The sequence below is a fragment of the Mus musculus genome, chromosome 9 (genome assembly GCF_000001635.26).
Source record: "Mus musculus strain C57BL/6J chromosome 9, GRCm38.p6 C57BL/6J".
NCBI classification, from domain to species: Eukaryota; Metazoa; Chordata; class Mammalia; order Rodentia; family Muridae; genus Mus; species Mus musculus.
Window position 1 is genome coordinate 96784049 of NC_000075.6, and position 13278 is coordinate 96797326.

A 13278-nucleotide genomic window follows, 5' to 3' on the forward strand; every position below is an offset into this window, starting at 1 on the left:
GGAGGACGTAGGTACTTTACTTGATACCTATAGAGCTGGGGTCATAGGCAGATGTGGCTGCTGGGAACCAGACTCAAGTTAGACTTTGATTTTAATCCCCAACACACGCACACACACAAGTAGAACTAACTCGCTGTTCTTCTGAGTACTGTGTGCTGGACAGTATACCCCTGCCTTCCAGGAGAGAAGATCAGAAAATCAGTGTGTGAAGCACAGTGGCTCAAGAGGGTGTGGTCCTCACCCCTTTTCACTGTTGCATCTATAGTATTTAGACCAGTCACCTACTGAGTGCAGTGACAGAGTTAGCCATGGTGGCAGCATTGGGGAGGAGCACCCAGGACACTAAAGATACCCATGCCAGGCTCCTTCCTGAAGAGGCTTGTGTTGAATATAGAAAACTACGCAGGAGTTGATCCTGGAGGAAACAAGGAAAGGTGGGATGGGAACAGGGCAGGGTGACGAGGTGGGAATGGTGACAGATTTAGTGTGCCAGGCTAAGCAGCCTGGATCCATCCCGGGGATGACTGAGAGTCTGAAGGGTTGTCACATTGGAGTATCATGGCCGAACCTTGTTTTGGAGACATCCCTGTACATTCAGGGTTCAGCAGGGACTGTCAACACCCTGTAGGTGTTAATATTGATCGATTGAGTGGGTGTTGTATGTTGTCTCCTCAGTAGAGTTACTCTTCTCCGTCTTGTCTGCCCTGTGCTCTTTGGAAGGAAGCCACTGGGCACTGGCCATCTTGACGGGGCAGGGGTTGTGTTCTGCCTCCTCGGGAGAAGATACTCAGAGTTTTGAATCTCACCCTGCGTTCGTTGCAAGAAATCATCTCTTCAGCTTTCTTTTAGACAGTCTTTCCAAAACACATAGGCCCATCAAGCATGGGGCCTGATTCTAAGACAACTTTAATGCGACTTAACATTTCTGAATTTTATCTACTGGGGCTGGAGAGATGATGATGCAGTGGTTAAACGTGCTGGCTACTCTTCCAGAAGACCCAGGTTTAATGCCCAGCAGCCACATAGCAACTCATAGCCATCTGTGATTCCAGCTCCAGGGGACTCAACCCTCTCTTCTGGCCTCTGTAGGCATCAGGCATTCATGTGGCGCACAGATATACGTGCAGGCAAACCACCCATACATATAAAAATATATTTTTAAAATATTTAAATGTATCTAAGTGTGCATACTACTAAAGGACTACGAGGCAAAATTGTAGCATGCAGGTCAGGTGAGTCCACTTCTGGTCTGGAGGCTTCCTTGAAGCAAGCCTGAGTGGATGTCTTCCAGGATGCCTCCCTGGCAAAAACTCAGGCTTGTGTGTCTTGTGATAGTGCCTAGGATGTGGCTGACTTAACCACACAATCAGGAGGAAGTGGCCCTCACCTCCCCCCCAAAAAAGGTATCAGAGGAAGTATTTGAGGAGTAGTGTTAGAGAGATGTCTTTCTGTCTAACACAACGTCCTTCCTTGTTCCCCAAAGAGCATTCATTTGCACCCACCAAACTTGGCTTTGCAAAGACGGCTCAATGAGAACAAGCAGCGCATGCCTACAACGAGGAGCCAGAGTCCCACACTACGACAGTGGGAAAGAGGCCTGTTCTTATTAAAAACTGGAACTCCAACAAGAATAACTGTCTTGGCAGTCACGAAACACACTACTTATATTGTTGTGTAATAAAATTTTATAATGTTAATTAAAAAAAAAAGTCATTGCACCCTGATAAGAACCTGCCTTCCCTCCCCCCCCCCATTTCAATTTTCCACAGTGGCTGTGTCTCCCTGCTCCCACGATCCCCTGCCTCTTCACAATTAAACTGTTTTTCTCCATCACGTTCTCCTCCTTATTGCCTGGACTTTGAAGTCCAATGTCATGTAAACATTAACTTGCTTCTTAGATAAACCCGCAAAGAGCAAGCTGTGATCTGAGCATCGAACTCACATTTCCCACGAGCTCCCCAGGAGTCTGATTTCTCTCCCAGTGTGTCCCAGCATCACAGGAGTTATGTGGAAACCGTCTTCCCTTATTTGTTATGGAAGTGTTTGGCAAAGAATAGCGACTAGAGATGATTTATCGTGGTAACACCCACCATTTCCTTTTAAATGTAGTCAAGGCCCAAACCATTGTTGATTTAAAGAGAAAGCATGCTAAATAGCAGTCCAAAAGGTTAAGGAAGATGGGGGTTGGGGGGCGGGGGAGAGGAGGAAAGGCCCATTGGCTGAAGTGTGAGATGCATACGTGACAGACTGAACATTAGAACTTCAGGCTTCCTTTCTGGACTAACCCCTGCCATGTAAGGTGGTGCAGGGGTCCCCTCTGCTGGTCCTGAGCCAGAGACTACCTGTTTCACCAACAAACATTTGCTTGTTTGTTTTTTATACACTTGTGGGGATCATGAGTCCAAATTCCCGTGGTGAACTTTTCAATTCACCTTAACGTGCACATGCTTCGTCGGTGTAATCGATGGGAGACCGATAACAAAGGATGGGTTTTTCCTTCCGAATTCCCTACAAAGATGTTTTCAGACTTTGCCATACATTATTTTGATGGCCTCTCCCAACCTGGTAGTTTGAAATGGTAGTAAATTTTCCTTATGTGGGGCATGGGGTGTTTTCACACACTATAAATTGTTTTCTGGGCTGCCAAGGAAGCAGTCTTAGCCTTGAGATTTTGATTGTAAATGTGGCACTTTTTTTTTTTTTTTTTTTTTTAGCATTCCCTTCTCCATCCAGTGGACTTGTTGGACCTGAATTGTGTAGCTGTATGACCTGAAATATATGAAAGACTGATACTAAAAGGATATATATATATATATATATATGTATATATATATATATATATATATATATTTCCTTTATCTTTTTCCCTCCTGAACTGAGTTATTTTTCCTTGATACACGATTAAATAGACAGAGCATTTGCTCTCTCAGCAGCAGGAAGCCTAGTGAATTTTCTCCACACACCATTTCTGATGAGCTGACCTTTTCCAGATGCCAAATGGACTAGTTGGAGTCAACTCTGTCGCCTCCACCGTCAGCTCCCATTTATCCCCAAAACACCCACTTGCTGACCCGAAACAAATCTTGCTTAGCTAATTTCCTTTGGAAGAATGGCAGAGACACAGAACAAACGGTTGCTAAAGTCAGGAAGAAGTTCTGATTGTATATTGAAATATGATCACTACTGTTTACACATGCACATTACAGACTATGTTTTGCTTGTCATTCCTCTATTCTTTTTATCCATTATCATTTTGCAAAGTGATATTAGATTAAACTATTCTGGGAGTTAGTGATAATGCATCTCTCCGGTTTGGAAAACAAGATGGCCAGCAACATGTTTCTCTAAACATCGCTGACATTTTTCCTACTCACATCTATCCTTCAATGCTTTCTTCTTCTTCTCCCAAACGCTTAGTGAGCACCAGTGCATCAGATAAGCACCGCTGGACGCTGATGAATTGATGGCAGCTAAACTCTAGGACCCCATGAAGCTTGGGCTGTTGATTTAAAATCTTTCCTTCTTGCCTGCCTGAAAAACTCACTTAGAAAAAAGGCACTATTGGAATTCCTGGCAAAGAAAGTCAACGCAGACAGCTTTTGCTAAGTTAGAGGCAAGCCACCAACCTTTAGCTGTTGTAGCTCATCTTCTTCGGAGACTGGCTATGCCAGCATTCTTCTGTTGTCCAAGATCTGGCTCTGAGGGAGTTAGCCTTCCTCCTTAGCACCAATAACCTTACATAGGAGGGTTTGAATGGACATCGATTGGATGTCACCCGGGGAAGCTAGAAAGGCTTTCTAGAGAACTCAAGTGCTCACTCTCATCTGATGCAGCCGCCTGAGTCCCCAGCTACAGAGCCCCAGCAGAAACCACAAATGTACAGGAAACTGGGGAAAATCAGATAAAGGTGAACCATTACATGACACATGCACAGAAGGGGAACAGTTACGAATTAACTCAAATTAATTTAAGGTTATGAGAGCAAATGGCGCAACGGTTTGGTTAATAAGAAGCTACACACCAAAGCTGTCAAATGACTAAGCGCTTTCAGGGATATCATGGAGCAGGTGGCTAGACAAAGAAACCCACGGCAAAGATAAATCCCTGTGGGAACCGGGAGCGCATGTTGCATGATGGATGGAGAAGGCTTTGTTTGTATGTCCATCTACCCATATGTACATCTGAGCACATACATTTGTAGATCCATTCGCCAAATGCCACCATTACAGAAGATAGTATTGGGGAATACTGAGGCAAATGGAAATGCATGCTTCAATGGAGCTTAAAACTCACCAGCATGCTGAAAATGTGTTGAAAAGCCCAGTGGACTATAGGAAGGGATTGTGCTACGAAGGCAGTGCTGAAACCAGGACCTTGGCTAGCTTCTTCGGAATATCAAGGGATATCAAGGCCCAGTGGAGTAAGCTAGCATCCCTCATCCTCTCCTAATCTGTAAGTTCCCAGACTTTAGGTTCGCAGCAGCATCTTATCCTTGGCTGTCTGCAGTTGCCTGTGGCTGAGCTTTGTGGATTGCTGATTTCCTCACTGTCTGGACCTCTACAAATCAGTTCATACCCATAGGTTCCCCAACTCAATGTTTACTCAATGTTTTCTGCCCGACACCCGTACGTCTATAAGATTCCACTGAAATTCCTAACCTAACCCTGGGGAGTTGGGCTCACCTGTGGTAGCCTATTTAGCGTGCTTAGAGAGGAGTCAATGAGCAGAGGTAAGCAAATCCAAGTTTGAGAGCCTGCGTCAGGCATACAGTATAGTCCAGAGGCATAAACGGGAAACCTGCTGCTTCTAAGACTCAGAGTGAACCAGGTGGTGGGAGCACGCACCTTTAACCCCAGCGCTGGGGAGGCAGGACAGGTGGATCTGTGATTTCAAAGCCAGCAGAGAAGAGATCCAGGACAGTGGGACTACACAGGGAAACACTATCTCAAAAAAACCCAAACAGACAGACTGACTGACTCAGATCTTTCTGAGAATTCAGGCTGGATTATTATGGTTTAGAGATAGTTTGTTGGGGAGAGTAAGGAACTCTTTATAAATAAAAACAGGGAAAAGATCATTTAACCCCGATAAACAGGTATAGAATAGATAACTACTTAGAAGAGCTAAGGGGAAGAGTTATTACTGTGGATTAGTCAGCTATCTGTTGCTATGACAAAATAACCCACAGAAATCAACTTTCAGGAGAAAAGGAGAGCATCGGCTCGTGATCTCCGAGGTTTGGGTCCGTGGTCACTTGTCTCCATTGTTTTAGGGCCTGTCTGGAAGCAGACCATCATGGAGGAAAACATGGCAGAGCAGGGTTACTCATCTCGTGGTGGTCAGGAAGTAGAAGGAGAAAGAGAAGCAGCCAGAATCCTAACACACGCTTAAGGCATGTCCCCGATAGACAGCTTCTTCCACCTAGACATCCCCTCCCTCCTCAAAGCTCCATTGGCTGAGGGAACCCAGTCTTCAACCCACGAGCCTCTGTGGTATGTTTAAGATTCAAACCATATTATCCCCAGTGCTCTGCAGAATGAGAGGTGAACGGCTCATCTTCCAGCCTGTTTGGGAGGAATATCCGGTGGACTTGACATGTAGTATGATTTCCTTCATTCCCTGATTTTTGTTTTGTTTTGGTTTTGATCACATACTGTGATCTAGATAGTACTGAAGAGAAACTGATAAATGAGACACAATCCGTTTCTATTTGGAGCTCACAAGGACAAGCTAATAAACAACGACTCAAAGCTCAGGTAAAACCAGATTAGGTTTCTGGTAAAGAATTCCCTTGTGACTTTAGAGCAGGCTAAAATTCCAGGGTGCTCCAGGAAACTAAGGGTCAAAACTGTGGATGAAAATAAATTCTGGAGAACGAGACTCTTTCCATGTTGGGAGTGAGCAGGTGAGAGGGCACTGGGCTGTCTTTAGTGGAAAAGAAAAAAGTCCCAGATTAGTCTGCCATGAGTATTTCAGCCTCATTGAGAAATATCACTCTCTTTGTTAACCAGCAAATCCCCTACAGCTAGGATTACAGACATGCATCTCTGGGTTTGGCTTTGTGTGGACATCCTTTCAAGGAAGCAGAGGGCCCAGTAGTTACGGGCTTTCTTGAGTAAGAGGACACTCAGAGAGCAAGAATGTGCAGAGAAGGTTGTTTGGAGATAGCGTCACCCTCAAATTTATATGTTGGACCTCTCTCTGTCTTCCTGAATGTGCCCACATTTGGAACAGAGCCTTCAAAGAGATGTACAAACTAAAATGGGCTACTAAGGAGGGTCCTGAGGATATCAGGGGCTGGCCTTTTATTATTAATTAATTTCATTATTGTATGAGGACTGAACCCAGGGATTCATTTATGCTAGGCAAACTCCCTACTTCTGGTCTATAGCCCCAGGCTTTCTTCTTACTTTATGTTTTGAGATAAGGCTTCACAGAGATGCAGCTCTGTCTCAAATACTTCCCAAAGACTTCAAAGCAATGACGTCTTTCTTTTTTTTTTTTTTTTTTTTTTAGATAGGGTCTCATTATAGCCATGGCTGTCCTAGAACTCACTAGATAGACCAGGCTGGCCTGAAACTCTCTTGAGATCCACTTGCTGTCCCTCCCACGGTCTAGGGTTAAAGGTGTGCACCACCATGCCTGGCTAGTTTTATGTCTCACTGTCCTCCCTATGTTACCTTTCTATTTCTTTTCTTTTTATTATTTGATGTGTATGAGTGCTTTGCCTGCATATGTTATCTGTGCATCACATGTATGCCTGGCGTTCATAGCAGCCAGAAGAGGGCAGTAGAACCCCTGAGTCTGGAGTCCCAGACAGTTTTGAGCTATCACATGGATTCTGGGAATAAAACCTGGGTCCTCTGCAAATACTCTTAACTGACTCTTAACTCTCCCAAGACAGCCTTTATTTGTTTTTTAATTGCACGGGGCTTCTTAAATTTTCTGTTAGGACTGATCTATCTGTCAATCCCAAGCCAGCATATTGTAGGTTAGAAGTGATGTCCTGCGTCTGGCCAGCCACACTCATGGAGGTGGGATGCGGGAAGGTCGCCACCACCAGGCAGGCATTGGGCTGTGAGAAGCCGCAGGACCCCACTGTGGGTGGGGAGGCACAGTCTGAGGTCCCCGGGGAACTGCTGGGGAGCTGGCTTATGGATCCCCGGGGCCACACAAAGGCCAGGGACAGCAGGTTCTAGCTCTTGGACACCACAGATGCTGCTCAAAGTCGAGGAAGAGCTGAGAACAGAGTGTGGCCCTTGGGCTGAATCTAACCAGGGGCGGAAAGGAAAAGGGGGGAGGAGAGCTCCAGCTGGGTCCCTTGGGGACAGGAGTGTCTCTGGCTTGCTCAGGCGGGTGGTTTGGCTTGGTTGAAACTGTGTCTGGGAGCTCAAAGAGGCCTTCTGCGTGAGATTAGATGCGGCTCTTTAGAGGAAGACCTGCTCCATTGCTCCAGCATGGCAGATCCTGTTGAAAAGAGGCAGACCATAGTTTTAAGGCATTTATTGTGATGGCAGAGAGTTATGATGAGTGAAACCATACCCCAGTTTCTCAGGGCGGGCCTGAAGTTAAATACCTTTTGCAGGAAGAAGTATCTGGGAAGGAGAGTTTAATTGGCCAAGCCCTTCAGGCCTTTAGGTACCTCATTAACATGGAGATCTGTCTTGAGGCTACTTGATCTGTAGTCAAGTTCTCTACCTATGGAGGGGCTTGGTACATTGCCCTACATGACTGACAGCCACAGAATTATAGAGAGCTGAGGCCTCGTGTCAGGAGCCTAGTGTCTTGGAGTGTGGCAAATGCCTTCCATTCCTTGCAGGAACACCTGCAGGGTCTCCAGGGTTTAAACCTAGCTCAACCAGAAAACAGGCTGCCTTTCAGGGTCCCCCAGCATATAGGTTTATAAAGTAAACATCATCAAACATTTACTGACATCATAAGTTTGTTTTAAATGATAATTTGCTTTTTCATGGAATTTATTAAAGACAAAAGTAATTTTGCACGCTAGCAAGGCAGATGTGTCCTTTTGTTTGTACACAAATCATCAGATCTCGGCTGCACATTTGATGCTGCAGGATGGGGCACAGTCACTCTTTTTCAGGACTGGTTGGTATAATTCTGGTTTTTACCATTGTTAATGCTGAAAATGCCATTTTGCATAGATACACAGTACAAAATAGCAGAAGCATGCTTATGCAAAGTATGCATCTCGTATGTTCAGGACCAAGTCTTTGGGGGGGTCACCAGAAGCCAACCATGCAGGCAAGCCTCCAGAAACTTATGGCCCATTCCTTACACATTTGGTTTTTGCATGAACTTTGGCTGCTGTGCCTTCAGAGACCTTCAGCTGTTGCCAAATGACCAACAATTTAGTTATAATATAAATGGGGTCATGACCCATAGTTTAAGCTGGGACTTAAGGGCTTTGGAAGTTTAGATGTCTTTATGGTTTCCTAAAATGAGTTTGGATTCAGGGTGTGGCTCTTTTACTTGGGGGGGGGGAGGTAGACGAGAGAATCTGACTAATGAGGAGATAGATGTTGGTGTCTTGCTTGACTCTAAGAGGGAGATGCACTAAGACACACATGATTAACAGGGTGACTTGTTCCTAGTGAAGAGAGTGTGGTAACATTACAGAGTATGACTTGCAGACCATAATTACATCAAGGGTTCTATCTTGCTTCATCTCTCTTGGATCACATGATCTGGGTAAAACTAGCTTTCACTCAAAGCCTGACAGGAGCCCCTATGGTCAATACCTAAGCCCTTGTGTCAACAGCCATGTCAGTTCAACATCTTGGAAGCAGAAGTCAGAACCACCTGGGTATTTCCAAAGTCTCAACACAGAAACCATCAGATATAAATATTTGTTGTCTTAAGTCGCTGTGTGGGGGTAAACACACACACACACACACACACACACACCACAGACACACACGGACACACACGGACACACACACACACACGCACACCACAGACATACACACACACACACATACACATGCACACCACAGACACACACACATACACACATACACACACACACATATACACACCACAGACACACACGGACACACACATGGACACACAGACACACACGGACACATACACACACACACACACACACATACGCACACCACAGACACACACAGACACATAGACACACACACACACATACACACAGACACACACGGACACACAGACACACACGGACACACAGACACACACAGGAAAAGACGCTGGAGGTGCAGATTCTCTACATGGCGCTGCATTTCATTATGCAATAGTTTTAAAAATTACATTTTTCAATTTTTGCTTTATGAATATATCCTACTTTGACACATAGACTAGATTAGAGGGTCATGTCCTTAAGGTTCAGACCTTGGTAAAATGACCTTATCTCATTCAGGACATTTTAAATACCATCAGCTTTCTAGGTCTTACTTCTGCAAGTTCAAGGGTACAACTACAGACACAGTTCAGTGCCTGATTCATTCACACCAAGGTGCCAACGGTCACGTCTATCCACCGTTTAAGATGTAAATATATGTGACTAAAATTCCTTTCCTCGAGAAGATGAAAACAAGGTCTGTCCCTCTACCTCAGGTTCCAATGGCAAACTGAGATGCTGCCAAAGTTCTCCCTGGGGAACCAGTGAGTTCACAGGCATACTTACTTACAGAGAGCCTGGGCGAGGGGTTGCTTACAGAGAGCCTGGGCGAGGGGTTGCTTACAGAGAGCCTGGGCGAGGGGTGCCGGGATGAAGCTTTTCCTCTCCAAAGGCCACAGCTGGACGGATTTTACCCCTCAGGGACGAGGGCTTCCGTGAACTTGCATAGATGGAGTCCTCTTCCCTGGTCTTGCCAGGCTTAAAGACTCTAGCCACTCCCAGAGGCCACATGCAATTAAGGCAGAAGTACATATAGCAAGTTGGGTCTTGTGACCCTCCCTAGCCTTCCATGAAAGGATGTAAGTGGTCAACAAGCCCAACTGTGATAATTCTTTTGTATGGGGGCCCAACTATACTTTACAAGACAGAAAACATATAACAACAACAACAACAACAACAACAACAACAAAATAGTCTTATTTTAAAAATTCAAATAACATTATTACTGTGAAAACAGGGATTTTTTTTTTCCTCCTCCTTTTTGCAACCCGGGATTTTAGACAGGGTTTTATGTACCCTGGACTGATGTTAAAACTAACAAGCAGATAGGGACACCTTGAAAGGCGTTTTCTTCCTGACCTCCGGAGCCCACATGCTGGGATACATCCAGTTCCTATAAATAGCTTAAACTGTGTAGATCCTAAAAGGGTCTGAGAGACCTCCACAAGGTTCAAGAAATAGAGCAACATGTCAGTACCTCTGAGTAGTCTATTCTTCATGACTGACTGCAGGATTGTGTCCTACGATACACTATCTCATAGAACACACTAATACCAGTCATTGTAGCTCCCTAAGAGTTAGGGACCTGTGTACTTGACTTAGGAGTTTAGGGGGGAAATTACTATGGGTTGTATAACCATCCACAATTCTGGACAGGGTTTATCACTTATTGGTATACAGCAATTATCCAGCATGTGCAAGGAACTGGGTTCAGGATCCCAGGACGCAGAGGTAAAATCCAAAAACATTAGTGATAATGTGTGGTGGGCCAGGCCTATAATCCCAGTATTCAGGAGGCCAGCCTTATCTACTCAGTCATATATAAATCATAAGCGAGGGGCAGGGTGGTGCATGCTTTTAATCCAAGTGCTTGGGAGACCAAGGCAGGTGAATCATTACAAGTTCAAGGCTAGCCTGGTCAGCTATGGCCAGCTCAGGATGACACAGTGAAACAGAAAAAAAGGAAAAGAAGGGAGGGAGGGAGGGAGGGAGGGAGGGAGGGAGGGAGGGAGGGAGGGAGGGAGGGAGGGAGAGAGGGAGAAAAAGAGGGAGGGAGGGAGGGAGAATTCTAATGAGGGAAACTCAGTGTTAGCTTTTTCAGTGGTGTACTTTTGGCCTCATTCTCTCTCTTCACCATCATTTAACCTTCCCATTCCCCCCCCCCCCCCCCCGTTATCTTTCAGGCCCTCTCATGTCCTGTAGCTTCCTCTTAGTCCACTCCATTCCCATTTCTGAATGCTCCCATCACAATCCTCAGATTTTTGTTTTGTTTTAAGGGGAGCAGGGGCTGGGGGGGAGCAGTGGGGAGTGGGGTAGGATGGGGTGTGATCTTTAAGGGCTGACAAGCTTTGAAGGAGACAGATTTAAAAAACAAAAATAAAAAGGCTGGGGTCCCAAATAAGTTGGAGTCTGAGGAATGACACTGAGTGGAGAGTCTTAGCAAGGAGACTAACAACCTCCAGAACCCCAGGTATTCGCTAGTATGAGCTGGATGGGCAGGGTCACAGGAAAACGTGGTCGGGAGCCACAGTACTGTTCACACTTGTTCCCACAGCCTGCAGGCACAGCAGAAGCTGCAAGAGAACTGTGACACGTGACACTCTACAGATCACGCCTGGAGGTTCAAGACTGTCTCTTCTTTCAAGAGGGAGCCTGACTGCGGATAAGGAGGAGCTGAAACCATGATCTGTTTCCCAGGGGACCAGTAGGGAAAAATGGCACCGGCCCAAGCAGCCTCAGAGCCATCCTAACAAAGCCTGGCTTTCTGTAACTCACAACCGAGCCCTGGAGGCTGACACCCCACAAGGGCCCCAGAGGACCCTCCCTACTGCAGGGCTTCTCACTCCACTTTCAACTTAAGGCTGCCCTAGGGGAAGAGGAGTTGTGGGGTAGGGGGCGAAGCTTTCTGGGAAATTCAGCCCTTTTCAAGAGGCTTCTGGGAGTTGTAGTTCATATAGGTCTTTGCATGCAAGCACGTTTCTGTGTGTGTCCCTGCGCCGCCCCCCCCCCCCCCCCCCCCGTTGAGGCTTCTATTGCTCCAGAACCCTGGGAAAGGTCATAGTTTCTAGTTCCTGGAGGCATCCGACCTGATGGAATCATAGCAGAAAATGAACTTTTGATATATGTAATATAATTCTACACTTGTCTTTTAACGGATTACTGTGCATTGCTTTGCTGTATCAGGCCTGACTCACGCTCTCACTTACATATTTTAAAATGTCCTTATATATGACTTTCAAGAAGTCTGATATGCAACATGATGGGGAAATTTCAGAAACTTTTTCAGTTAGATTTTGTTTTAATGCAAACACTTGTAATTTTTTTTTTGTATGACAAAAGTCTTTGTGTTGTCAAATCCTTTTAAATAAAAGAGATTTGGAGAAAAATTAGGAATTCTTACAGGCTGATGATTTTTAAAGATTATGCAATGTTTATGCTTATTAGTGACATCTATAGTTTGTACTGTATTGTAGATATATATTTGTATAAATAAACGTACAAATGAGGCTATACACTAAGGTTACATATAAACTAATATTCTAAAGAAATCTATGATTGTCATTATTAAAGCATAATGTCAGTATTCAGAAACTCAAAACATCTAATTTTATGATCTTTCCTTATCCTAGGCCAAGTTTTTAAAAAGGACAATTGGATAACTTAAAGGCATATGGAGTTGTTTACTTTGGACATAATATTTTATAGCAATCTATGGATTATTTCTTTTAAAAATCTAGGTGAGCTATGAAAATTTTATATAGGTACAGGGGCTTTAAAAGAAAATATTATAAGATTAATAGTTATACTAAAATATTGAATTAGCTATAGCTTTAATGTTTATATGATTTCCTATCTATATTCATTATGTGTATATGTATGTGTCTGCATGAGTTTATGTGCACTATGTGTAGGTACACCAGAGAGCAAGTATAGGGCGCCAGACATCTGGAACTGGAGTTAGGAGCGTCTCTATACTGGCCATGGTCACTCATCTTTGGCTCCAGGATAAGCTCTTTCTTGGTCCCTTTGAAGGGAGACTTGTGTTCTGCATTAACAATGCAGAATGCCTTACCAGGCTGGGGGGTCACATAAAATTGTTCTTGGTCCATGTATGTTCCCACTAAGAGCCTCATTTCTGGGCAGTAGCATGACTCAAACACTGTATTTTAAGCAGAGCTGCTCTTTATATAAAGGGAGTAAACACTAATCATATTGAAAGTCTTACTGTTATGCTGTAGACAGTGGCAATAACTAAACCACCTTGTCTTGTCACTGGCCAAACTTTCTGCAAAATTCTAACTCTAGAATCTTGTTGGCTGTGTTTTGTATTTTCCTTGTGATTTTTTTATAGCTGTTATCTGTTGATATTATATGAAGAAGGAGGAAAA